The 27703-nt window shown below is 44.0% G+C and overlaps 1 long non-coding RNA gene across 1 annotated transcript; it reads left to right on the top strand.

The window, feature by feature from the left end:
• The first annotated feature begins 1557 nt into the window (after positions 1 to 1557).
• On the top strand, positions 1558 to 27470 carry LOC117529028. Its single transcript, XR_004565919.1, has 4 exons — positions 1558 to 1748; positions 8019 to 8024; positions 18625 to 18629; positions 27460 to 27470. It is a non-coding gene; the product is annotated as an uncharacterized LOC117529028 (long non-coding RNA).
• The last annotated feature ends 233 nt before the right edge of the window (positions 27471 to 27703 follow it).

Here is a 27703-nt window from a genome sequence, read left to right as displayed (position 1 = left end):
GGGTTTTTTTTAACTCACTTTTACTAACCCTAGTCCTACCTCCAACCCTAACCTTAACCATTCAGGGTTTTCATGTATCCCATAATCCCTTGCACGCCAGAGAGTCGCTGCAGTCAAACAACATAGAGATTAGTAGAGAAGCTTGAATCTTCGACTGGACTGGGTTGCTTGATGCGAGGACCATCAATGTGCAGAAGTGCAGAAGTCCCAGAGAACAAAGAGACCAGATAGACAGGAGACAGAGACAAGAAGAAGAGGAGTGTCTCTCCCTTATTTAGCAGGAGTAGGGGGAAAACTACAGAGGATCTTCAGACAGCACAAAATCCCATTTTACTTTAAACCGGTTAACACCTTGAGACAGAAATTAGTTCACCCTAAGGACAGGATCCCTAGTTACAAACAGAGCAATGTAGTGTATTCCATCAGATGTCAGGAGAACTGTAACGAACACTACATAGGTGAGACTAAGCAACCTTTACACAAAAGGCTATACCAGCACCACAGAGAGGCCGCCAGTGGACCTCAGTCTGCAGTTCATCTCCACCTTAAAGACACTAACCACACGTTTGAGGACAAGGAAGTTAAAATATTAGCCAGAGAGAAGAAATGGTTTGAGAGAGGGGTCAAGGAGGCATTCTTTGTGAAACGTTTGAAACCCAGCCTTAACCGAGGAGGGGGTCTGAGACACACTTTATCCCCTGTTTACAATGGGGTACTCAGGTCAAAGCAGTTTCAGTCTTTTGTTCATGGTAATGAGTCATTCACGTCATCAGCAGAATCATCAAGGGAGCCATCAGGAGAGGGTCCGTCCCATCATTAGGAGGGACAGCTGCCCTGTCATTAGGAGGGTGCTAACTAGAGCACAATAGGTGCTAATTAGAGCTATTGTTTAGTCACCAGCCTATAGCAGTCGGCCTCTCGGTAGGAGGGGTCTGGTTAGGTTTAAAACTCCAGCTTTTGTGACTTCTTGATTATTCTTCTCTACAAGAGTCAAGACAGAAGTCAGACCACCAGAGCAAGAATTTTAGCTGAGGAAGCTTCTGCGATTTGAAGCGAAACGTCCTCGCGTCATGCAACCCAGTCCAGTTGAAGATTCAAGCTTCTCTACTATGGAAACCACCTGGACAACAGAGAGCCTACACAGAAACATAGAGAATACACATGATGACAATTGTAAATTAATATTATACTACAAAATGAAATTTTTTATGCTTTTCGTCACGTTAATAAGAAACTGCATGCATGATACCCTGAAAACTTGCTAAAACAATTATAACAAATAATCCATGTCTGCTACGTTTAATCTGCGTGGAATTTAATAAACACAAACTGAATTTCAGACATATTATATATATATTAGTCTGGAACAAAGAGGACAAACAGTGTTGTAAAGAACAATAATCAAGGCTTTAAAGAGCAAACTTCACTTTCCCCCAGAACGGCATGATCAGGAAGCGAGCGTAGCTCACAGCAGCTCCCATTGAAAATAACTGAGAGACAACCTGTGATTCTCACCTGTTTACATAAAACAAACACAGTAACAACGTCTATAAACCCAGAGAATATATTCACAAGAGTTTTAGGCACAATATAAAAATAGTTTTATGTTGCGATGTTAATTGTGTTGTCCGTGTACAGCGGTTAAAGTGCAGCGTGATCAGAGCGTCTCAATGCAGTTATCAATGTTACTGAAATCTCGCAGTGCGGTGACCTCTCTGAAGTTTTGCGGGATTTGAAACCTGAAAAGGGTGGATAACCTAATCTTACTCCTTCCCCCCCACCCTAACCATAAACACCCTGACTCCCCCTTCACTTTTAATTTCGTGCAGCCATCACGGAATGAATTAGAATTTGTGCTGCTGTGACGAAAATGAGGCGCTTTTCGTCACAATATCACAAACCAATAGATTCATGTATATTTCGTGCTGCTGAACTAGGTTGTCATTACACAGAGAACAGCTGAAAATGTCTGGAGTAATCCATAACATTCTGGACACACACACACACACACACACACACACACACACACACACACACACACACACACACACACACACACACACACACACACACACACACACACACACACACACACACACACACAAACAATTGGTGCCGAATGCTATTACAGTGATGATGTCTAAGGCTGTAAACTAAAGTTAATTAAATCTTAATTAGTTTAAGTTATTCCCCTTAGAACTGACAATAGTATGCCTTTAACAAAGAAAACAAAGGTACTTGGAATATTTAGTTTCAAAATATTATCATTTAACCATCATACTCCACTTTATAACCTTTACCATTCAAACAAAGTATGCTGTACACATGTATGTCATAGTATAAGTTTTTTATTTATTTATTTTATTTGTGGGTAATTATTTATATGGCTATGTGCTGTTTTTCTGCAACAGTGAGAGAAAATAATACTTTGGTCCATTCCACGAGTTCTATTTTTATTTATTTATTTCTGGAGAAGGAACTGATATTGTATGAATTCCATAGGGGCAGAAAGGTTCTTTAAAGTTTCTGCTCCTTCCTCTGGTCAAAGCCTTCTCCCTCGCCGAAACACTATCAGGCACAGGCAGTAACAGACTGAGAGGAAAACCAAATAAATTCTACATTTTTGTGTTCGTTTTCCCAATGACAGTTACTGACTCGTGCTGAAGACGACGGTGAGAGGCCCTCGCTGAGGAGCTGTGGTCGTCTAGCACGTCGTGCAACAGACACGTGTTCCGCTGGCATCCGACACATGCTCTAAAGTATGACAGAATCATATTGTACAGTTAGACAAGAGGGCCTGGTGTTATGAAATAATAATTTTCCTTGCCGTAGGGGCAAGCCGTCAACTGGAAGACAAGTTACATACGTAAGAACAACATTCAAGTTGTCGCTGACGCCCGGCGACAGCTATAAATCAGCACCGTGTATGCAGGAAGACCTGGACATGACACCTGCATCTTAAACCACTCACAGTTTCACTGTGTGAATTCACGGTATATGACAGATATAACACTTTAAATTACTCATGAGGTAAACAATATGTCTTACATAAACAATATAAGCACAGAATCCACCTCTCCGAGATACAGTTACAAACATGCAAATGAGACGTGTGCAAAAAATAAATAAATAAATAAATAATATTCACACACTCGTGCTTAAAGTTTTAGAATGCATGAGGCATTATGGTCAAAACAAGAAGGGATACTCCATGTGTGCAACCCCGGGACTGAACAGATCAAGGCACAATAAATGATTCTGTGTGGCCTTGATATTTGATCAGTTACATCCATAATGTAGCCAATTTCAATTTATTTTCATTCATATAGTGCTAAATCACAACAGAGTTGCCTCAAGGCACTTCACACAGGTAAGGTCTAAACTTACCAACCTCCAGAGCAACAGTGGTAAGGAAAAACTCCCTCTGAGGAAAAAACCTCAAGCAGACCAGACTCAAAGGGGTGACCCTCTGCTTGGGCCATGATACAGACATAAATTACAGAACAATTCACAGAACAATTCATGGACTAATATACAAGAAATGCTGTTGGCGCACAGGACAGGAGGATCACCAACACAAATACAACTCCCATCTCTGGATGGAGCTGCACCTTAAACAGAGAGAAAAAACAGAATCAGGCATCAGAAAGACAAAAAATACTGTATAATTTGCCAGCCTTAATCAACAAAAAAAAAACAAACAGAAGAAATACTAAGGTGATCGCCAGCCGCTAGCCCTAAGCTTCACTAAAAGACCCAGAATTTAAGTAAAGTTGAGGCCGCGACACGCTCTGTTTACTAATAAAATGAATTAAAAGAGTAAAAAGCGTAAAACAAAACTGTACCAGTATGCTAGCCATATGAAAGGGAAAAGAAGTGCGTCTTAAGTCTGTACTTGAAAGTCTCCACAGAATCTGACTGTTTTACTGACACAGGGAGATCATTCAGCAGAACAGGAGCACGATAAGAGAAAGCTCTATGACCTGCAGACTTTTTATTCACCCTAGGGACACAAAGTAGTCCTGCACCCTGAGAACGTAAAGCCCGGGCCGGTACGTAAGGTTTAATTAGGTCAGCTAGGTAGTGAGGTGCCAGTCTGTGAACAATTTTATAGGTTAGTAGCAGTAGCCATGTTTTAACTCTCTCAGGCTCCCATGTTTTACCTGAGTTTAACAGTTATGACCTTTGACTTTAACTTTTCAAGGGTAACCAAAGTCAAAGGTCATGTGACTAATAGAAAGATGATATATAACTTCCAAATAGTGGTTTAGTAGTAACCATAGTTGTATCTTTAATTTTTCAGAATAGCCTCTCAGGATATCTACTATACATATGCACAGATATTCTGAGAAACTAAACTGTTTAAACCTCAATTAATAAGTTCATAATTATGCCAAATTATGTCTGTTTTGTTAATATAAAGAAACTGTACATTATAGAATGTAAAACCTGAATGCTAAAAAAACTATTTTACATCTTTGGAACAACATTTCTTAACAGCAAAATTGTGGTGGCAGTAGTACTCAGAGCATCACACTCGTGCAAACCTGAAATAACATTTTGGACACTGAAAACACTTGTATGTCCAGGAACATGGTGATTTAGATACAAAGTCACAGATGTTTGCTGCTATATTTCCATGAATGAGACCAAGAAGGTGTCCCAATGAGAGAGCTCACATCCTGCAGATGTTACAGAAAATGAAATGAAGAAAAAGGCTGCAAGTGAGGAGACAATTCTGTTGACAACATCCAGTTAGCGTGAGGGCTTGAAGGAAAATGGATAAATCTTTTCCAAATTTAGAGAGAACTAAATGAAACTAAACCCATAGCCTTACTGTGAGCAGACTACACTCTAAGAACTGAGACACAGGGGTTTTAAATGTAATTAATGCTATTATTTTCAATCTACTTGCAATTGTTAATTTTCTGGATTTAAGTAATAATGTTTCATTTGATTAATTGACAATGTTATGTGGAAAAAGTTACCTTAACTTTATCAATTAAATTCAATGTTTTATTTTTTTTTAGCGTGTACTGCATTCAAATTTACCCAACTGCCAAGGAAATACACACAGTGACACTTTATTAGGCACACCTTGTGGCACAATAAAACTACTGTCTTAGCATAATTACAGGTTTGAGTTGCCAACATATAGATTTGGTACATTTTTTTTTTTTTTTACAACAATACCAAGCAGCACTGGCCACCAAGGACTTGTGACCATGACTTTTGTGTGTTAGAACATACAGTAAATGGTATAAATAAATAAATAAATAAACTATCACAATTTGAAATTTCTATGAAGAAACAAGTCTATCTCTCACAGATTTCATTCACTGTGTACCTCACTCATGCTCATTCTTTCATAGCCAAATTTACACAAAATCCTTTCTGCAGGGTTGTGTGGAAATAAGGCAGCCTGTTGTGAGTTTTAGAATGTAATCCCACTGTAAACAGTCAGAAAAAAATGATTTACTTGTCTGATCTGGTAGATTTCTGTGCAGAACCAGACAATCTCAAAAGGCTGAGAATCGAAATTGTATCTGAAACGAAATTTCTTGGCATTTTTATGGCTGATAAACTAAGTTGGAAAACTCATATAAATTATGTTGAATCTAAAATTTCAAAAGTTATTGTGATACTATATAAAAGACAATACTTCCTTTTCCAACATTTCTTGGTCACACTGTATCATTCATTACTTGTCCCATATATGACTTATTGCATTGAGGTGTAGGGAAACACATATAAAACAAAAACAAATTCAATATTTCTGTTACAAAAGAAAGCTATAAGAGTTATAAGCAAAAAAACATATTATGAACCAATGAACCCATTGGTTTTTTTTTCTGCGTATTTTGAAATTTCAAGATTTGGTGGATTATTTTACGCAACATACCATGTATATAGTTAAAAATAGACTCTTGCCTCAACATGTTCAAGAGTTGTTTAAAATGAGGAGTCCAGTTATCATCTACGATGTACACTGATATTCGATAGAAGAACGAGTCTGTTAAAAGTCATCGTATTTTCGTAAAAGGTGTTAAAATCTGGAATAATTGCTCAGATAGTATTAAATTATCTGGTACATTGGCTGGCGTTAAAAGACTTTATAAAAACAACTTCATTTCTTACAGTATGTAATATTAAGTTAACTGTCTTCCTGGCTGTTCTTTTGTGTAATTGCACATTATATTACTGATTGTTTTGTTGTGTTCACTTACGTTATTTTTCTGACTGGTACTTTGTTCTGAGTGTATCTAAATGTGTATAGTAACTGGTAAGGGGTGGGCGTTTATAAGCTTTTGCTTCAGCCCATGCGCTTTCAGCCTCACCCAACTGGAAAATGGTTTATGAGTTATTGTTGCATTTTCTTGTGTTTTTTTTTTGTTTTTTTTTGTTATTAAGAGATTCTTTTGTTGGGTATGTTTGTGTGTGTGCTGAATAAATTCATTAATTAATTCATTCATTCATCTGTCTCACTGAAAACTACGCCTGCTCCTAATCCATCATCAATCCAGTGTCCACTAATGATCAGCAGGTGGCAGACATGTCTATGGGATATAGCATATGCATAACAACGATGCTTTTTGGATTTTTTTTTTTTGACTTACTGTATGATGAACCGTTAGTGGTGGACTTGATTTACCGATTACATTTTACTTGATACATGCATAGGCCTGGGAAAAAAGCATAAAAATAATAATGCAGTTATTAATGCAGTTTATTGCTTCTGCATCTGCAAACGTTCTGTTTTCTCTCCAACAAAAATATCACCAACCTCTTAACCTATATACTTCCTTAAAAATGTCTCTTCAAACTATTCTATGGCATGACAGATGCTACATCCCTTTTTTTTTTTACAATCATTACATGGAAGGAGAAACTAAATGTCAGTGCCCAAACAAGGAGCGTTGCTTCCAGTTAACTGAGCTTTGCCACAGCACTTATTCAGAATGCGTTTTCTTTTCTCAGAACAAAATTGCCGTCTGACTCAACACTGCCTCTGGTCTTTTGTGCTAATGATTTGATTTGAGCGTGGAGTTCCTAACTTCCATCCATGCACAATTGTACTTATCTTTATATGAATAATTCTACTGATATCAACTCCACTGCATTGGATATATTAAATATTTTTAATATATATGCAGTATAAAGTTTGAAAAGGTGGAATCAGCTGTTTAGATATAATAGGGCATTAATTATATATGCTCATTATCTATGTAAGCAGGGCACATTTTGATTCATAATTCAGGACCATATGACCCTGAATAACACAGATGAAGAAGCCTCGTGTGGAAAAAGCAGCTTAATTTTATTTAGCTGAAAATGTCTTCTATACACCTGTGGACAGGGGTCAAGAAGGTTGTAGGGTATAAAATCATGTAGCCTTCTCATAAAGTTGGATGATGTTACATTTCTACCTCAAACTGCCTGTAGAGCAGGTAGCTGAGTGGATAAGGAAGTGGCCTGCCAATATGTAGACCAGGAAAACTCTGAATGTCCTTGAGTGGCCCAGCCAGAGCCCAGACCTGAATCTGATTGAACATATCTGGAGAGATCTGAAAGTGGCTGTGCAACGACGCTCCCCATCCAACCTGTTGGAGCTTAAGAGGTGCGGCAAAAAGGAATGGACAAAACTGCCCAAAAATAGGTGCACCAAGCTTGTGGCAACATATTCTAGAAGACTTGAGGCTGTAACTGTAATTGTTGCCAATGGGGCATCAACAAAGTATTGAGCAAAGGGTGTGAATACTTTGTACATGTGATTTCTTACTTTTTTAAATAAATTTGCAAAAAATAAAAACAAACAAACAAACCTTTTTTCATGTTGTCATTATGGGGTGTTGTGATTAGAAGTTTGTGGGGAAAAAAACTGAATTTACTCCATTTTGGAACAAGGCTGTAACATAATGTGGAAAAAGTGAAGCGCTGTGAATACTTTCTGGATGCACCGAAAATTGACAGAATATCATATGGGTCAGAAAAATTCATTTTAAGAGACTTCAGCTAAGGTGAATGTAAACCTTTGGCACCAGTAGAGTTGTGCTGTGGTTTGAGTTTCAGCTGCAATGAAGAAAGTCAAGACATTGTTCAGTAAAATGCACCTTTATAGAAAAAAAATCCACAAAACCATGGCCAAACAAAATTGTTCTGAAATACCAAAATCAATGCATTTCATCTTGTTTAGCTAAAGGAGGAGTGAAAGAACTGGATGGGAAAATTTGGTGAAAACCTGTGCTTGCTTCTCACTTAAAATCCAATCAAGTTAAAAGGAAGCTGTGCTGAAGCAAGCAAAGAAGGAGATGGACTGCATCATGTCGAATGTCAGGAGGAGAGATACACACAGCTGTTTTCTCTAAACTAAACTAAATTTTTAGTCCCTTAAGCCAGTGCTTCCCTAACCTGGTCTCTGGGGACTGCTAACCTTCATGTTTCTTTGTCTTACCCCTTCTGTCTGTTTGGGTCAGTCACGTTTATGTGAGTTCTTGATTGGCTGATCACAACTGAATGTGCTAATCAACTTTTGGCAGACCCAAGAGAGATCAAAATTACGTGTATACTGTCAGGACCAAGACTTTGAACCATTGCTTTACATGAACCCAACACACAACCAGGATGTTCCCCGCAAAATGAAATATCAGCCTCAAGCCACGTACTCAAGATCATGTCCAAAATAATAATCAAAATAGTTATTTTACCCAATAAAATACATTTAAACCAACACAACAAGGCCTTACCTTTGAAAAGTATTCCATGATAAGAAAGTTTCAAGTCACAATAAATGCAGTTATGTCAAAATATTTTTATTTGCAAATTTTAAAATTCCAAATGATCATTTTACATAAAATGCACTTAAAAAGATCATCACAAGTAACAGAACATCATATTTTAGCTGCCATTTTGGACACAGTCTTGAATATCTGGCTTGAGGTCAGTTTTTACTTGTGGGAAAATCCCATCCTCGTTGTGTTTTTGGTCATGTATGGAACCAAAGAACACCTGAACATGAACACCTCAAAGAACACCTGTTTGGAACATTCCACAGGTGAACAGGTTAACTGGAAACAGGTGAGTGTCATGATTGGGTATGAAAGGAGCATCCCCAAAAGGCTCAGCTGTTCACAAGCAAAGATGGGCAACGTCCAGTAGTCCAACAGTTTAAGAACAATGTTTCTCAACATTCAACTGAAAGGAATTTGGGGATTCTATTATCTAAAGTCCATAATATAATCAGAAAATTTGGAGACTCAAATAGCTAATCAGCCAATCACATGTCAGTAAATCAGTGCATTTAGGCATCTAGATGTGGTGAAGACGACTTGCTGAAGTTCAAACTGACCATCAGAATGGGGAAGAAAGGGGATTTAAGTGAATTTTGAATATGGCATGGTGCCATATGGTATTTCAGAAACTGTCAATCTTCTGAGATTTTCAAGCACAACCATCTCTAGAGCAGAAATCTTCAGCTCATTCCAGAAAGGGCCAAGAGGGTGCAGGTTTTCTTTGTAACCACCCACTCCACCAGGGGATTTCACTGGTTAACCGATTCCATCGACTCAAAGTCATGTTAATCAGTGAAATCACCTGGTGGAGTCGGTGGTTACAAAGAAAACCTGCATCCTCTTGGCCCTTTATGGAATGAGTTGAAGATCTCTGCTCTAGGGTTTGTAGCGAATGGCTCAAAAATGAGAAAATATCCAGTAAGTGGCATTTTTGGAGACAAAAAGGCCTTGATGATGTCAGAGGTCAGAGGATAATGGGTAGACTGATTGAATGGGTGACTGTGTGATGCTATCATGTCAATATAGACCACAATCTCCCAGGACTGTTTCCAACACCTTGTTGAATCGGTGCATTGAACAATTAAGGCAGTTCTAAAAAAGGGGGTGTACCTAATATAGTGACTGTTGTGTGTGTATTTTATTTATCTATTGCCATGGGTGATTGGTGACTCCTGGCTGTTTTGCTCACCCTGCTGGCACATGCGGCAACATGAACTCAGTGTTGTGTGGGCCGCTGAAGAGGAGGTACTGCTGGCCCACCACCACCAGAGGGCACCCTGCCTGGAGTGCGGGCTCCAGGCACCAGAGGGCGCTGCCGCCTCACAGGAGCAGCCGGGGTGACAGCTGACACTCATCACCTATGACAGCTGTCACCACTCATCTGATCAGCATCGGTATATCAGCAAGACGTCATCTCCACCTTTTTGCCGAGATATCGTTCTACCTGGAAGGTAACGTACCTCAGCTGACTGTTTGACAGTATTCTTTTGTGACTTTGTGCGTTGTATTGTGGACTACTTTTCCAACGAGAGGTGGAGGTAGCTTTCCTGCCGTACGGATTCCTGGGTGCAAACGCGCCCTCATTTAATTGCTTTTTGTTCCTCGCCAGCAGTACCAGGTCCGACACGCGGAGGCAGTGGCCACCTGGGAGTTCGGGACTTGGCGGCTCCAGTATTCCCGGGGTCTGGTGGCGGAGGAAATCGTGTGGTTCCGGTTCTGCTTTGGACAGGCGTCTCCTATCTTCGAGCCTGCCCACACGACACCTTTGTGAATTGACTCTTGTCTATTGTTGTAATCTGTTGTATTTGTTGTGCACATTCACAACAGTAAAGTGTTGTTATTTGACCTACTCCATTGTCCGTTCATTTGCGCCCCCTGTTGTGGGTCCGTGTACCTACACTTTCCCAACAGGATATCTCGGCCATCGTCATGGATCCCGAGGGGCGTCAACCGGCTGTTGAACGGCCAATGGAAGAAAAGGGCGCACAGGCGTCCGCAGGAGGAATGATCGGTGAGTTGCAGCGGATCCTCACCGCTTTCACGGCTCGGTTGGATTTAATGACCGAGCAGAACGTCCTCCTTAACCGCAGGGTGGAGGCTCTCGCCGCGCAGGTGGAAGCGCGCCCTCAGGGCGCTGCTGCGGCTCTCCCTCCTGTCGACCCTGTGCGTAACAGTGACGTTCCACAGGTCGTTCAACGACCCCTCCCACCTTCCCCGGAAGCATACATAAGCCCTCCAGAGCCGTACGGAGGTTGTGTGGAGACGTGCGCGGACTTCCTTATGCAGTGTTTGCTCGTCTTCGCACAACGTCCTGTCATGTACGCGACTGATGCCAGCAAAATAGCTTATGTAATAAACCTGCTTCGCGGTGAGGCACGCGCTTGGGCTACAGCGCTCTGGGAGCAGAATTCACGGCTCCTTCAGACATATGATGGGATTGTGAGGGAGTTCAGAACAGTGTTCGATCACCCAAATAGAGGAGAGACCGCTTCAGCCGTGCTGCTGTCAATGAGACAGGGGCGCCGGAGCGCAGCTGCCTATGCAGTCGACTTCCGCATCGCGGCTGCGAGGTCCGGCTGGAATAGCACTGCCCTCCGCGCCGCCTTTGTAAACGGACTGTCGTTGGTCCTAAAGGAGCACCTGGTGGCTAAGGACGAACCGCGGGATTTAGATGGGCTTATTGATCTCGTTATACGATTAGACAATCGGTTAGAAGAACGCCGTCGGGAACGAGACGAAGGGCGTGGCCGGGCACGCGCCGTCCCTCTCCCTTCCGGTTCCGACCGCGTTCCGCCCTCCCCACGCTCCACGGCCCCTACGCTCCGTGTGGTTACAGCTCCCTCTGCTGACGAAGCTATGGACACGAGCAGGGCCACATTTAGGGCACCAGATAGACAGAGGAGGCTGGCCCGCGGAGCGTGTTTTGTTTGTGGATTGATAGAGCATCAGGTAAGAGACTGCCCCGAGCGGTTAAACACCAACGCCCGCCCCTAGAAACTGGGCTAGGGGTGGGCCGAGACATTCACGTGGGACACACCCACATTGCCACACGACTCCCAGTTACAATCCTTTATGAGGATTTAACCCTGAAGGCCCCAGCACTGGTGGACACGGGCTCTGAAGGGAATCTGTTAGACAGCAGATGGGCCAGGGAGATAGGGCTCCCTCTGGTGGCGCTTACCTCGCCTGTGCAGGTGCGGGCACTAGATGGCTCCCTACTCCCTCCAATCACACATAAGACACCACCAGTAACTCTGGTGGTGTCAGGAAATCACCGGGAGGAGATCGAGTTTTTTGTGACTCCTGCTACCTCCCGTGTGATTTTAAGGTTCCCCTGGATGTTAAAACACAATCCCCGGATCGATTGGCCGTCCGGGGTAGTGGTTCAGTGGAGCGAGACCTGCCATCGGGTATGTTTAGGTTCCTCGGTTCCTCCCGGTTCCCAGGAGGAGTCCCGCCCAATCTAGGGATGGTGCCGGTGGAGTACCATGACCTTGTGGATGTGTTCAGTAAGGATCTGGCGCTCACCCTTCCCCCCCACCGTCCGTACGATTGTGCCATTGATTTGGTTCCAGGCGTTGAGTTCCCGTCCAGCAGGCTGTACAACCTCTCACGACCTGAGCGCGAATCAATGGAGACCTACATCCGGGACTCTTTAGCTGCCGGGTTGATCCGGAATTCCACTTCCCCGATGGGTGCAGGTTTCTTTTTTGTGGGAAAAAAGGATGGCGGACTACGTCCATGCATTGATTACAGGGGGCTGAACGAAATCACGGTTCGTAACCGATACCCATTGCCCTTGTTGGATTCAGTGTTCACGCCCCTGCATGGAGCCCAAATGTTCACCAAGCTCGATCTTAGGAATGCGTATCACCTGGTTCGGATCCGGAAGGGAGACGAGTGGAAGACGGCATTTAACACCCCGTTAGGTCACTTTGAGTACCTGGTCATGCCGTTCGGTCTTACAAACGCCCCCGCGACGTTCCAAGCATTGGTTAATGATGTCTTGCGGGATTTCCTGCACCGATTCGTCTTCGTATATCTGGATGACATACTCATCTTTTCTCCGGATCCTGAGACCCATGTCCGGCATGTACGTCAGGTCCTGCAGCGGTTATTAGAGAACCGGCTGTTTGTGAAGGGCGAGAAGTGCGAGTTTCACCGCACTTCTTTGTCCTTCCTGGGGTTTATCATCTCCCCTAACTCCGTCGCTCCTGATCCGGCCAAGGTCGCGGCGGTGAGAGACTGGCCCCAACCCACCAGCCGTAGGAAGCTGCAACAGTTCCTCGGCTTTGCTCATTTTTACAGGAGGTTCATTAAGGGCTACAGTCAGGTAGTTAGCCCCCTGACAGCCCTGACCTCACCAAAAGTCCCCTTCACCTGGTCGGATCGTTGCGATGCCGCGTTGAAGGAGTTGAAACGGCGCTTCTCGTCTGCACCCGTTCTGGTGCAGCCCGATCCTAGTCGCCAGTTAGTGGTTTAAGTGGATGCCTCAGACTCAGGGATAGGAGCTGTGCTTTCCCAGAGCGGGAAGACCGATAAGGTCCTTCACCCGTGTGCCTATTTTTAACTATTAACTATGACGTCGGCAATTGAGAACTCCTTGCAGTGAAAGAGGCTCTTGAAGAGTGGAGACATCTGTTGGAGGGAACGTCCGTGCCATTCACGGTTTTCACTGACCACCGGAACCTGGAGTATATCAGGACCGCCAAGCGGCTGAACCCCAGGCAAGCCCGCTGGTCACTGTTCTTCGGCCGTTTTGACTTCCGGATCACCTACTGTCCCTGGACCAAAAACCACAGATTGGATGCCTTGTCCCGGGTACATGAAGATGAAGTCAAAGCGGAGTTGTCGGATCCACCGGAACCCATCATCCCGGAGTCCACTATCGTGGCCACCCTTACCTGGGACGTAGAGAGAACCGTCCGGGAGGCCCTGGCACAAAGCCCGGACCCCGGAACTGGGCCGAAGAACAGACTCTACGTCCCACCAGAAGCTAGGGCTGCAGTCCTGGACTTCTGTCATGGCTCTAAGCTCTCCTGTCATCCAGGGGTGCGAAGAACCGTGGCAGTTGTCCGGCAGCGCTTCTGGTGGGCATCCCTAGAGGCCGACGTCTGGGATTATACCCAGGCCTGCACCACCTGCGCCAGGGGCAAGGCTGACCATCGCAGGGCTTCAGGACTGCTCCAGCCGCTGCCTGTGCCCCATCGCCCCTGGTCCCACATTGGCCTGGATTTTGTCACGGGCCTCCCGCCGTCGCAGGGCAACACCACCATCCTCACGATAGTGGACCGATTCTCCAAGGCGGCCCACTTCGTGGCCCTCCCGAAGCTCCCGACGGCCCAGGAGACAGCGGACCTCCTGGTCCACCACGTCGTCCGGCTGCATGGGATCCCAACAGACATCGTCTCCGATCGCAGTCCCCAGTTCTCCTCGCAAGTCTGGAGGAGCTTCTGCCGGGAAATGGGGGCCATGGTGAGTCTCTCATCCGGGTATCATCCCCAGACCAACGGGCAAGCAGAACGGGCCAATCAGGAGGTGGAGCAGGCCCTGCGTTGCGTGACAGCCGCGCACCCGGCGGCCTGGAGAACCCATCTGGCCTGGATCGAGTATGCCCATAACAGCCAGGTGTCGTCAGCCACCGGCCTCTCCCCTTTCGAGGTGTGTCTGGGGTACCAACCTCCTTTGTTTCCGGTGGTTGAGGGAGAGGTCGGTGTGCCCTCGGTCCAGGCCCACCTACGGAAGTGCCGTCGGGTGTGGCGTGCCACCCGTTCTGCCTTGCTGAGGGCCCGGATGAGGACGAAGGCCCATGCAGACCGTCGGCGGACCCCGGCCCCTACGTACCGGCCAGGGCAGGCAGTGTGGTTGTCTACTAAGGACATTCCCCTTCAAGTGGACTCCCCTAAACTGCAGGACCGGTATATCAGTCCGTTTAAGATCATCAAGGTACTCAGTCCAGCCGCAGTGAGGCTTCAGCTTCCGGCCTCACTGCGGATCCATCCCGTTTTCCACGTGTCCCGGATCAAGCCCCATCACACCTCACCCCTCTGTACTCCGGGTCTGGCACCACCTCCTGCCCGGATCATCGATGGCGAGCCGGCTTGGACTGTGCGCCGGCTCTTAGATGTCCGTAGGATGGGCCGGGGCTTCCAGTATTTGGTGGACTGGGAGGGGTACGGACCTGAAGAACGCTCCTGGGTGAAGAGGATCTTCATCCTGGACCCGGCCCTCCTGGCCGATTTCTACCGCCGCCACCCGGACAAGCCTGGTCGGGCGCCAGGAGGTGCCCGTTGAGGGGGGGGTCCTGTTGTGTGGGCCGCTGAAGAGGAGGTACTGCTGGCCCACCACCACCAGAGGGCACCCTGCCTGGAGTGCAGGCTCCAGGCACCAGAGGGCGCTGCCGCCTCACAGGAGCAGCCGGGGTGACAGCTGACACTCATCACCTATGACAGCTGTCACCACTCATCTGATCAGCATCGGTATATCAGCAAGACGTCATCTCCACCTCTTTGCCGAGATATCGTTCTACCTGGAAGGTAACGTACCTCAGCTGACTGTTTGACAGTATTCTTTTGTGACTTTGTGCGTTGTATTGTGGACTACTTTTCCAACGAGAGGTGGAGGTAGCTTTCCTGCCGTACGGATTCCTGGGTGCAAACACGCCCTCATTTAATTGCTTTTTGTTCCTCGCCAGCAGTACCAGGTCCGACACGCGGAGGCAGTGGCCACCTGGGAGTTCGGGACTTGGCGGCTCCAGTATTCCCGGGGTCTGGTGGCGGAGGAAATCGTGTGGTTCCGGTTCTGCTTTGGACAGGCGTCTCCTATCTTCGAGCCTGCCCACACGACACCTTTGTGAATTGACTCTTGTCTATTGTTGTAATCTGTTGTATTTGTTGTGCACATTCACAACAGTAAAGTGTTGTTATTTGACCTACTCCATTGTCCGTTCATTTGCGCCCCCTGTTGTGGGTCCGTGTACCTACACTTTCCCAACACTCAGCTCTTAATGGAAACACTAAACATTAGGCATGTGGAGATTATTCGTTACAAACTGGTATCTGCAACTCCAATTCGAATGAAGTTGAGACGTTGTGTGAAATGTAAATCAAAACAGAATACAATGACTTGCAAATCCTCTTCAACCTATATTCAACTGAATACACCACAGAGACAAGATATTTAATGTTCAAACTGATAAACTTTATTGTTTTTGTGCAAATATTTGCTAATTTTGAAATGGATGGCTGTAACACGTTTCAAAAAAGCTGGGACAGTGGTATGTTTACCACTGTGTTACATCACGAATGCTCAAAGAACACCTGTTTGGAACATTCCACAGGTAAGCAGGTTAATTGGAAACAGGTGAGTGTCATGATTTGGTATGAAAGGAGCGTCCCCAAAAGGCTCAGCCGTTCACAAGCAAAGATGGGGCGAGGATCAACACTTTGTGAACAACTGTGTGAAAAAATAGTCCAACAGTTTAAGAACAATGTTTCTCAATGTTCAAGTGCAATGAATTTAGGGATTCCATCATCTACAGTCCATAATAGGAAGAAGAAGTCAGCAGGTCAAAGAGCCTTTTCGTATCGTGCACCCACCCTGTGGAACAGTCTTCCTGCGACCATGAGGCAGTCTGAGTCTGTGGACATTTTTAAGTCAAGACTCAAAACCTATTTTTATTCTCTTTCTTATGGATAGTTTTTATTTTTATTTCTTTTATTCTTTTACTTCTGTTGTTATTCATGTATTTGAATGTTTTATTCATTTTTAATTATTTATTCATTTTTAAGTTGACTTGTTTTATGTAAGGCGCCTTGAGACAGCTTTTGCTGTGATTTGGCGCATTATAAGCTAATTAAATTAAATTTAAATTAAATAATATAATCAGAAGATTCAGAGAATCTGAACTTTCTACATGTAAGTGGCAAGGCCGAAAGCCAACATCGAATACCCGTGACCTTCGATCCCTCAGGCGTCACTACATTAAAAACTCAGGTTGAGCCGGATACTCCTTTCAGATGAGTATCCGGTATGGATAAAGCATTTTTGATGAGCACGAGCGTGATCCGAATAAAACTCATCAATATCTGTGCTCGTGCTGAAGGAAAATTCTCATTGGCGAACTGACTGTTTTCACGCTCTGTGATTGGCCAGTCACACATAGCGCCCGCGCCTCCCTACACAGACACATCTCTCTGCAGCTTCTCTCACACACACACACACACACACACACACACACACACACACACACACACACACACACACACACACACACACACACACACACACACACACACACACACACACACACACACACACAGACAGGATCGCTCTCTGTGCTTGGCTGGAATCTGTCTCACGTTGCTCTATCAGTACTCTTGCCCAGCTTTAGTTTTCTTCAGCTCACCTCTTTTTTGATTTGTCTGATATTTAAAGTTATTTGGTGAACTTGTTTTGTGTCATATGCGGTGCTTTTAACAAGAGAGCTGAAAACGGCTCCTGCCGCGATGGTCACTGCCTCCAGTCGGGTTTTTATTTATTTATTTATTTATTTATTTTTAACCGTTTGCTTGCTCTTCGTTTTGTTGGTGATATAAAGTCAGTTGGAAAACTTTGCTCGTACTGAACATGATGCTTTTGAGAAGAATATAGTGAACAAGGCTGACATATTATTTCCATTTTTGCGATCACTGGATTGTTGCATGAATCACCAACTTCACACAGATCATTAAAAAAATAAACAGTCTTACAGTCCACTTGCACACATGCACACATACGAGGTCTGTGAGAAAAGTATCCGACCTTTTTATTTTATCCAAAAAATATATGGATTTGATTCATATGTTCTTACGTCAGCCAAGCTTGAACCTTCGTGCGCATGCGTAAGTTTTTTCACGCCCGTCGGTTGCGTCATTCACCTGTAGGCAGGCTTTGAGTGTGCACTGCTCCACCACTCTCGTCGTTTTTTCATTGCGAGGAAATGGAATGATTTGGGCTTTGTTCCATCAGAATTTTTTCAGAAACTGTTAGAGACAGGCAGCTGGAAACCATTCAGAAAATTCACGTCTTTCGGTGAAAATGTTATGGGCTTTGCAGAGATTAAGGAGTGTTACTACCGCTTTAAGGACGGCCCACAATGGCTCACAGTGCGCCGCACTCCGAGCCGCGATCGACAGGCAGAAATGACCATTTCATTTCTAAACGGATCGCTATATGGATCCGGGACCATCGTGTGCAATGTCTCTGGTTATCACAAGAGCTGGACATCAGCCATTTTATGGCAGATTTCACTTTTAACAAGAGATTTTGTCAGGGAAAGCCGCGCGGAGCCAAAATCCTCCTAACGTAACTGTGCTGGATCTTTTCTGATGTGTGACCTGCTTCTAGTTCCTTTTGCTTCATGCATTTGGGAATAACATTGTTTTGTTTACATCTCAGGTTAAATCTTAAGTGGTTTCTAAAGTTAGCTATCTTTTTAGCAGTCTTTTCCAGCTTATGTACCAGTGCCAAGGCCTCATGCCCACAGTTGGTCGCAATGTTTCTGTGAAGGCTCTCAGTTGTCCAGGGGGTTTCCATAGTAGAAAAGCTTGAATCTTTGACTGGACTGGGTTCCTTGACATGAGGACGTTTCGCTTCAAATCACAGAAGCTTCCTCAGCTAAAATTCTTGCTCTGGTAGTCTGATTCTGTCTTGACTGTTGTAGAGAAGGTTTTGGAGCAACACATGCTTCCATCTGAGCAACATCTTTTTCAGGTACATCCCTGCTTATTTCAGCAAGACAATGCCAAGCCACATTCTGCACGTGTTACAACAGTGTGGCTTTGTAGTAAAAGAGTGTGAGTTCTCGACTGGCCTGCCTGCAATCCAGTCCTGTCACCCGTTGAAAATGTGTGGCGCATTATGAAGCGCAATATACGACAATGGACCCCAGTCTGTTGAACAACTGAAGTCGTACATCAAGCAAGAATGGGAAAGAATTTGACCTACAAAGCTTCAACAATTAGTGTCCTCAGTTCTCAAAGGCTTATTGAGTGTTGTTAGAAGGAAAGGTGATCCAACACGGTGGTAAACATACCACTGTCCCAGCTTTTTGGAAACATGTTGCAGGCATCCATTTCAAAATAAACAAATATTTGCACAAAAACAATAAAGTTTATCAGTTTGAACATTAAATATCTTGTCTTTGTGGTGTATTCCATTGAATATAGGTTGAAGAGGATTTGCAAATCATTGTATTCTGTTTATATTTACATTTTACACAACATCCCAACTTCAATGGAATTGGGGTTTGTGTGTATGCATATATATATTATACAAATAATGGATGGTAAGGAGTACAACATAGAGAAATATTGGATGAATAAAAGTTATAATGGACGAGGCGTAGCCAATTCTGATACGATGAATGCTTCTAAAATGTCAGTAGCATGCTTGTCTGCCTTCTTAGTGTTTCTGGCATCCTCTGAGTTCAATATTTCCACCAGTTCCTCCTCTGTGAACTCAGCAAACCTCGCTGGCAGATGATTTTCAGCTGTTGTTGACATGTTTGTTGCCATTTTTTCAACCAGCGTCTATCAGCTAGTTCCTGACCTTCGTATGCCGCGCTCTGATTGGCTAGCTGTTGGCAGAAAGCTCGAACGTTATTGGTCAGTGGGACCCGATCCAATTTAATTATTGGTCCTAGCCTTTTTGGATCATTTTGGATCCAACATAACTTTCTGGCACCAAGCATGCCAAAATACAGGTAAATGATGGACAGAAAGGCTAATCTGTGATTGGCTATTGCAATCTGAGTGGAGAACATATATACATACATATACACGTTATGTACGAGGTCTGTTAGAAAACTATCCAAACTTTTTATTTTTTGCAAAAACCATATGGATTTGAATCATGTGTGATTGCATCAGCCAAACTTAAACCTTCGTGTGCATGCGTGAGTTTTTTCACGCCTGTCGGTTGCGTCATTCGCCTGTGAGCAGGATTTGTGTGAGCAGTGGTCCACCCCTCTCGTTGGATTTTTATTGCGAATAAAATGTCTGAATGATTTGGAGCTTTGCTGCATCAAATTTTTCCAGAAACTGTGAGAGACCTCCAGGTGGACACCATTCGGAAAATTCGGATGGCTTTCAGTGATGATTTTATGGGGATTACACAGATTAAGGAGTGCTCCAGCCAGTTTAAAGACCGCCTACAGCGGCTGAGAGCACGGCGCACTCCGAGCGCCGATCGACGGGCTGAAACCCCGCTGAAACAATCAGATCATTTCCAAAGTGAAGGCTTTGTTGATCGGGGACGTCGTCTGACTTCCACAGAAATGGCAGAAGACGTGGACATCAGTACTTTTTTGGCACATTCCACTGTTACAGGAGTTTTTGTCATGGAAAGAGAAGTGGAGAAGTGCCACGGAGCCGCTCATGACATGGGACAAAAGCACCTCCGTGTTGGTCTCACAGGACGGCTTTCAGATGGCTTTCAGACGGCTTTCGGTGGCTTTTTAGTCGTGTGACTATCCGAGAAATTGTGGATGAGCTGGACATGCCAGAACATGTCCTGTGAGGCTTCATCATGGCGTTGCTTTGCGCCATGCGGCTCTATCCCGATGCGCAAATTCCTCCGCTCCTCTTTCCATGACAAAAACTCCTGTAAAAGTGGAATGTGCCGTTCATTTCCAAACAGAACGCTGTGTTGATCTGGGACATCGTCTGACTTCCACAGAAATTGCAGAAGGCGTGGACATCAGCACTTTTTCGGCACATTGACACAGACGTGCGGAGAAATTCGCGTGTCGGGACGGAGCCACATGGCACAAAGAAACGCCATGATGAAGCCTCACAGGACATGTTCTGGCATGTCCAGCTCATCCACAATTTCTCGGATAGTCACACGACTGAAAAGCCACCGAAAGCCATCTGAAAGCCGTCCTGTGAGACCAACACGGAGGTGCTTTTGTCCCGCGTCATGAGCGGCTCCGTGGCGCATCCCTCCGCTTCTCTTTCCATGACAACAACTCCTGTAACAGTGGAATGTGCCAAAAAAGTGCTGATGTCCACGCCTTCTGCCATTTCTGTGGAAGTCAGACAACGTCCCAGATCAACAAAGCCTTCACTTTGGAAATGATCGGGTTGTTTCAGCGAGGTTCAGCCTGTCAATCGGCGCTCGGAGTGCGCCGCGCTCTCAGCCGCTGTGGGCGGTCTTTAAACTGGCTGGAGCACTCCTTAATCTGTGTAATCCCCATAAAATCATCCCTGAAAGCCATCTGAATTTTCCGAATGGTGTCCACCTGGAGGTCTCTCACAGTTTCTGGAAAAATTTGATGCAGCAAAGCTCCAAATCGTTCAGACATTTTATTCACAATAAAAATCTGATGAGAGGGGTGGACCACTGCTCACAGGCGAATGACGCAACCGACAGGCGTGAAACAACTCACGCATGCGCACGAAGGTTCAAGCTTGGCTGATGCAATCACACGTGATTCAAAACCATATGGTTTTTGAAAAAAATAAAAAGGTCGGATAGTTTTCTAACAGACCTCTTATACGAGGGCTGTCAATAAAGTAACGGTCCTTTTTATTTTTTTCAAAAACTATATGGATTTCATTCATATGTTTTTACGTCAGACATGCTTGAACCGTCGTGCGCATGCGTGAGTTTTTCCATGCCTGTCGGTGACGTCATTCGCCTGTGAGCACTCCTTGTGGGAGGAGTCGTCCAGCCCCTCGTCGGAATTCCTTTGTCTGAGAAGTTGCTGAGAGACTGGCGCGTTGTTTGATCAAAATTTTTTCTAAACCTGTGAGACACATCGAAGTGGACACGGTTCGAAAAATTAAGCTGGTTTTCAGTGAAAATTTTAACAGCTGATGAGAGATTTTGAGGTGATTCTGTCGCTTTAAGGACTTCCCACGGTGCGAGACGTCGCTCAGCGCTCTCAGCCGCCGTCATCAGCCTGTTCAAGCTAAAAACCTCCACATTTCAGGCTCTATTGATCCAGGACGTCGTGAGAGAACAGAGAAGTTTCAGAAGAAGTCGGTTTCAGCATTTTATCCGGATATTCCACTGTTAAAGGAGATTTTTTTAATGAAAGACGTGCGGACGGGTCCGCGCGTCGGGACGCAGCCGACGCGGTGCGGCGGCACAGGAAAAACACCTCCGTGTTGATAACCATTTGTAAAATCCAGGCGGCTTTTGATGGCTTTCAGTGGAGTGAGTATATGAGAAATTGTTTAACAGGCAGGACATGTTCCAACTTGTCCTTAAGGCTTTCAACAGAGGTGTTTTTCCTGTGGCGGAGCGTCGCGGCGGCTGCGTCCCGACGCGCGGACCCGTCCGCACGTCTTTCATTAAAAAAATCTCCTTTAACAGTGGAATATCCGGATAAAATGCTGAAACCGACTTCTTCTGAAACTTCTCTGTTCTCTCACGACGTCCTGGATCAATAGAGCCTGAAATGTGGAGGTTTTCAGCTTGAACAGGCTGATGACGCTGCCTGAGAGCGCTGAGCGACGTCTCGCACCGTGAAAAGTCCTTAAAGCGACAGAATCACCTCAAAATCTCTCATCAGCCGTTAAAATTTTCACTGAAAACCAGCTTAATTTTTCGAACCGTGTCCACTTCGATGTGTCTCACAGGTTTAGAAAAAATTTTGATCAAACAAAGCGCCAGTCTCTCAGCAACTTCTCAGACAAAGGAATTCCGACGAGGGGCTGGACGACTCCTCCCACAAGGAGTGCTCACAGGCGAATGACGTCACCGACAGGCGTGGAAAAACTCACACATGCGCACGAGGGTTCAAGCATGTCTGACGTAAAAACATATGAATGAAATCCATATAGTTTTTGAAAAAAATAAAAAGGACCGTAACTTTATTGACAGCCCTCGTATATGTTCATGGAAAACATTCACAAAAATAAAAACAAACATAATTTAACTTAATTTCTTGTGAATTTACAGTTCTTTGAACAACTCTACACCCCCCCCCCCCCCCCAAAAAAAATCTGGAATCTAAAATGACTTCATTTGAAATGCTGCATAAACCTCTGCACATCAGCCAGCACATATGGTAATTTTCCTGTTTGTGTTCTGATAGCAGAGTGATGCTGTGAACAGATGACAGTGCACATGTATTTTGCACTCCACTGGCATTTTTCCTGTGCATATGGCACCATTGTGCTTGAGCTAGATAACTCAGAACAGCTGGTAATACACAAAAAACAGCTATTTTGTTTGGAAAATATATTGCTTTTACTCCCATTAAACAATGCTTCTGTTCACCTTCTTTGAGTGTGAATGTTGAAGGCTGCGCCTCAAAAGAAAATTGCAAACACAGTGAAAAACACCTTTGTCTTATCATAAATGACCCAAAAAGCACAACCCCATCATAATTAGGTTAAGACAAAAAGATTTTTTTCCACCTTTACTGACTCCACTGTGTTGCATTTATTACAGGTATTTATGACTAGTTTTATGTACACCTTATAAATGGACTGTGTTAGCTGCAGACGATTCACAGCTAACACACTGTGCTGTATGGCAATATGTGCCGAAAACATTTAAATGGTTGTCCAAACTATAAATCATTTGTAATCATTTTCACTTGTGACTCATTTTACTTCTTTCTTTTCAAAAATAATAAAAATGGACAAATTCTAGCAGCATATTAAGCTAAGAAAGGGTTTTTTTTTAGCATCTGTGCTGCAGTGAATCCTTCACAAAATTCCTTTTTCTTAATAAATAAGTGATCCTAACTTATTCTCCATACAGTAGTGTTCAGAATAATAGTAGTGCTATGTGCCTAAAAAGATCAATTCAGGTTTTGAGTATATTTCTTATTGTTACATGGGAAAAAAGGTACCAGTAGATTCAGTAGATTCTCACAAATCCAACAAGACCAAGCATTCATGATATGCACACTCTTAAGGCTATGAAATTGGGCTATTAGTAAAAAAAGTAGAAAAGGGGGTGTTCACAATAATAGTAGCATCTACTGTTGATGCTACAAACGCAAAACTTTTATGTTCAAACTGCTTTTTTAGCAATCCTGTGAATCACTAAACTAATATTTAGTTGTATAACCACAGTTTTTCATGATTTCTTCACATCTGTGAGGCATTAATTTTGTTGGTTTGGAACCAAGATTTTGCTCGTTTACTAGTGTGCTTGGGGTCATTGTCTTGTTGAAACACCCATTTCAAGGGCATGTCCTCTTCAGCATAAGGCAACATGACCTCTTCAAGTATTTTGACATATCCAAACTGATCCATGATACCTGGTATGCGATATATAGGCCCAACACCTTAGTAGGAGAAACATGCCCATATCATGATGCTTGCACCACCATGCTTCACTGTCTTCACTGTGAAGTGTGGCTTGAATTCAGAGTTTGGGGGTCATCTCACAAACTGTCTGCGGCCTTTGGACCCAAAAAGAACAATTTTACTCTCATCAGTCCACAAAATATTCCTCCATTTCTCTTTAGGCCAGTTGATGTGTTCTTTGGCAAATTGTAACCTCTTCTGCACATGTCTTTTATTTAACAGAGGGACTTTGCGGGGGATTCTTGCAAATACATTAGCTCGACACAGGCGTCTTCTAACTGTCACAGCACTTACAGGTAACTCCAGACTGTCTTTGATCATCCTGGAGCTGATCAATGGGTGAGCCTTTGCCATTCTGGTTATTCTTCTATCCAGTTTGATGGTTGTTTTCCATTTTCTTCCACATGTCTCTGTTTTTTTGTGTGTGTCCATTTTACAGCATTGGAGATCATTGTAGATGAACAGCCTATAATTTTAAAGTTTTCCCCTCTCCAATCAACTTTTTAAGCAAACTACGCTGTTCTTCTGAACAATGTCTTGAACGTCCCATTTTCCTCTGGATTTCAAAGAGAAAAGCATGTTCAACAGGTGCTGGCTTCATCCTTAAATAGGGGACACCTGATTCACACCTGTTTGTTCCACAAAATTGACGAACTCACTGAGTGAATGCCACACTACTATTATTGTGAACACCCCCTTTTCTACTTTTTTTTACTAATAGCCCAATTTCATAGCCTTAAGAATGTGCATATCATGAATGCTTGGTCTTGTTGGATTTGTGAGAATCTACTGGTACCTTGTTTCCCATGTAACAATAAGAAATACGAGGTCTATTAGAAAGGTATCCGACCTTATTTAAAAAAAAAAAACATATGGATTTGAATCACGTGTGCTTGCCTGAGCCAACCTTGAACCTTAATGCACATGCGTGATTTTTTTCACGCCTGTCGGTTGCGTCATTCACCTGTGAGCAGGCTTTGAGTGAGGAGTGGTCCAGCCCTCTCGGCGGATTTTCATTGTCAGGGAAATGGCTGAGAGACTGCCGCTTTGCTTGATCAAATTTTTTTTAGAAACTGTGAGGCACATCCATGTGGACACCATTCGAGAAATTCAGGTGGCTTTTGGTGAAAATTTTATGGGCTTCAAAGACATTAAGGGATGTTACTGTCCCTTTAAGGATGGCCCACAGCAGCTGTGGGGCGCGCTGCGCTCCAGCTGCCATCAACAGGCTGAGCGACCATTTCATTTCTAAATGGATCGCTCTGTGGATCCGTGACCATCGTGTGCAATTTCTCTGGTTATCACAAGAGCTGGAGATCAACTATTTTCCTGCAGATTTCACTTTTAATAAGAGATTTTGTCATGGAAAGCCGAGCGGATGCTTCGCGCGTCACGATGGATTCGCTGCTGGACCGACACAAAACCACCTCCGTTTTGGACTAGCACAGGAATTGTGAAAAGACGTGGACATCAGCACTTTTTCCTCAAATTGAGACAGACGTGCGGAAGAATTCCGGGTGTCGCGACGTGCAAAGCAACGCCGTGATGAAGCGTCACAGAACATGTTTTGGCATGTCCAGGCTCGTCCACAATTTCTTGGATAATCACTCAACTGAAAAACCACCGACAGCTGTCTGAACACCATCTCAAAGCCGTCCTGTGAGACCAAAACGGAAGTGGTTTTGTGTCGGTCCAGTAGCGAATCCATCGTGACGCGCGAAGCGTCCGCTCGGGTTTCCATGACAAAATCTATTGTTAAAAGTGAAATCTGCACGAAAATAGTTGATATCCAGCTCTTGTGATAACCAGAGAAATTGCACACGATGGTCACGGATCCACAGAGCGATCCATTTAGAAATGAAATGGTCGCTCAGCCTGTCGATGGCAGCTGGAGCGCGGCGCGCCCCACAGCTGCTGTGGGCCGTCCTTAAAGGGACAGTAACATCCCTTAATGTCTTTGAAGCCCATAAAATTTTCACCAAAAACCACCTGAATTTCTCGAATGGTGTCCACATGGATGTGCCTCACAGTTTCTAAAAAAAATTTGATCAAGCAAAGGGGCAGTCTCTCAGCCATTTCCCTGACAATGAAAATCTGCCGAGAGGGCTGGACCACTCCTCACTCAAAGCCTGCTCACAGGCGAATGACGCAACCGACAGGCGTGAAAAAAAATCACGCATGCGCATGAAGGTTCAAGGCTGGCTCACTCAAGCACACGTGATTCAAATCTATATGTTTTTTTTTTTTAAATAAGGTCGGATACTTTTCTAATAGACCTCGTATACTAAAAACCTGGATTAATCTTTTTATTCACATAGCACTACTATTATTCTGAACACTACTGTAGGTACACATTAAAAACCAAGTTGCAGTTGCGGACAAATGTTTACATACACATTGTGGACCTGAATGTTGGGGCCATTTACAGCTGGAAGGATTAAAAAATGCATAAATGTCTTGTCCATGGACAGCAATATGCAACGTGAGCAGGAATCAAACCCAAGCTCTAGATCAAGGATCTTCAACTCCAGTCCTCGAAAGCCGGTGTCCTGCAAGTTATAGATTTGTCACTTCAACACACCCAAGTCGATTAATGAGGTCACTAGTAGCACTCTGGAGAACTTGACAGCATACTGAGGAGGTAATTCAGCCATTTTATTGGACCAGGGAAACATCTAAAAAGGTGCCAACCAACTCAATCTATGTCTGGGAATTGAAGCTACACATATTGACAATGACAAGGCAACCACTGTCAAGGATGGAGATTGGGTAGGTGATGTTCTAGAGGTTTGATCTTCTTCAGATCATAAAATGGCACTTAACCCCTAAATTGTTCCCAGTGTGTTGGGGTGCCTCCCCGATAGCATGCTGATATTGTTTGTGAAGGTGAGTGGGAGAATGGGTGAATGTGAGGCACCAATTTAAAAGTACCTTAAGTGCCTGCATCAGATAGAAAAACTCCAATACAAACCCCACCCTTTAAGGACTGACAACCACATTTAAAGACTTTCATGAAAATTCAGGAAGGTATATCTTATATATTATATTGCAATTCTAAGGTGGAACTATGCCAGTATACAAAAGTATATCTCAATATCTAAAAAGGAAGAGTAGAGTAGAGCCACTTAGGTGCCTGGTCTTGAGAACCAGGGATGTCAGGTTAAAAAGTTTTTATCCCATGGGAACTCTCCCTTCATGTATTCTTTCAAGTATAGGTCTGTTTCTTTGTGAAGGATTTCAAACATGTAATAAATGAGACATCACAAACATCACAGAGTGCTCCCATGTGAACTTGTCAAAGATTCTGGTCCAGAGAGCAAGTATTTGACATGACAGTCATATCTGGAAGTGTTGAGTTGTTGTGGTGATGAGGTTTTACCATTACCTACTTTTGACTAGGTCACAATGCCCAAGGTTTTGGTGCAATGAATAAATGTAGCCGATATGAACATGACATGATTATGCCCAGTGGTGGGCACAGTTCAGCTAATCCGATAGCAGATAATTGTCAAAGCTAATGTTTTTGCTATCGAATTAGCTTTTCAGATAAGTTTTAAAACCATCATTGGACCAATTATCTTCCGATAAATTTAGTTCCAA

This window comes from Thalassophryne amazonica, chromosome 17 (assembly GCF_902500255.1).
Source record: "Thalassophryne amazonica chromosome 17, fThaAma1.1, whole genome shotgun sequence".
Classification (NCBI taxonomy): Eukaryota; Metazoa; Chordata; class Actinopteri; order Batrachoidiformes; family Batrachoididae; genus Thalassophryne; species Thalassophryne amazonica.
This window is presented reverse-complemented; position numbering and strand designations above follow the sequence as displayed.